We start from the raw sequence: 1,546 nt of genomic DNA on the forward strand, positions 1-1,546 counted from the left end.
CTTTCCCCTCCCTCACCCCCCAAAAAAAAAACATCATCATCATCATCATCATTTTCTTCACCACCGTCATCATCATCATCATTATAATCATCATCATCATCATCATCATCATCATCATCATCATCATCATCTTTGTAAATAGCAGGGAATAAAAATTTCAATTTTATTATAGGTTCAATGTTTCGCCCGGTAAAGGGCATCATAGGGAACATGATACATCTCATCAACAACAACAGCAATAATTACAACGATTACGATACTACAGCAGAAAACAAGACGAAACAATCAGCAGCATTCAATCAATTTCTTCTTAGCATTTTATCTTATGACAAATCAAAGAGACACATTTCAACATTCTGGGCCGACTACTACTTACTTTTTAAAACTTTGTACCTTTTCTGTTCTTCTTATAAGTTATACGGCCAGGTGTTGAGAGGAGATGCAGTAGTGTGTGGTTGGTGCGCGGGTGCTCTAGTGTGGTTTGCTTCTTCTTGCCTATGAAACATCTATCGTCCTTATCTCCCCTTCTCCTTTTTTGTGTTTGTTACTCTCTTGTAACACCTCTAATCTTCTGATCTGGCGGTCATATGCCCTTATGCAGTTGTGAGCGCCGTAAAAACCTCTACATGTACTAAAACTAAACTAAGGAGAAGCAGTTGTCGGATGTGAGCCAGGTGTGTCCATGTTTAGATTGTCATGTTGTTCTTTTTTAGGGTCTTTTTTACTCCGTCGATCCATCTTTTTCTCGGCCTTCCTTTGCCTTGGGGCTATTACAAGCAGCCTACAATATCGTAAATGTTGTAGGCCTTGGAGGCTAGTATATAATTGTTGTGGACCCATTCTCATTACGTGCCCAAACCACCTGATTGGTTGTCTCCCGATATACAACAGTGTGATCCTTTGGCGTTACAATTGTATGTTAAAATACCCACATGTTTTGTACATTTAAAACTAAAAACTTAGACTTTTTAAAAAACAAAAAAAAACAACAGCAAACAATTACAAACCAACCAAACAAGAGAATAAACACATTTGGATTCTGGTATTGATGTTTATTTCGTTCCCGTAGTAAATGTACTTTGATTTCCAGTGGTATTTCATTTTGCTTAAATATACGTGACAAATACACAAACGTGAAGAAATACACGAATTTTCATAATTACTTGCTTATTTGAGTTCATTATCGCCTTTTTTCTAAGCTTATATGAGTACATTGTGTATTACTTTACATGAACCTTGAAATCGCATAACACCAATTTATGTTAAAATCAAACAATTATGTTGTAACAATTTCTGAGGGTTGATCAATATATTTTTTTAGATCCTCAAATAACACAAATTCACTTCAAGCATAAACTGGTCCAAAGTCAAAGCTGTTAAGAAGGAATTCGCTGAAAACGCCTGTTTAATGTTCAGTCACTTTATGATTTGGAAGATGAAGTTATAATGACGATATATTTTATTGTTTACTTTGCCAATCAAAAGGCTTCGTGATCAAACAGAAAGAGATCTCTCTCTCTCTCTCTCTCTCTCTCTCTCTCTCTCT

The sequence above is a fragment of the Aplysia californica genome, unplaced genomic scaffold (genome assembly GCF_000002075.1).
Source record: "Aplysia californica isolate F4 #8 unplaced genomic scaffold, AplCal3.0 scaffold00523, whole genome shotgun sequence".
NCBI classification, from domain to species: Eukaryota; Metazoa; Mollusca; class Gastropoda; order Aplysiida; family Aplysiidae; genus Aplysia; species Aplysia californica.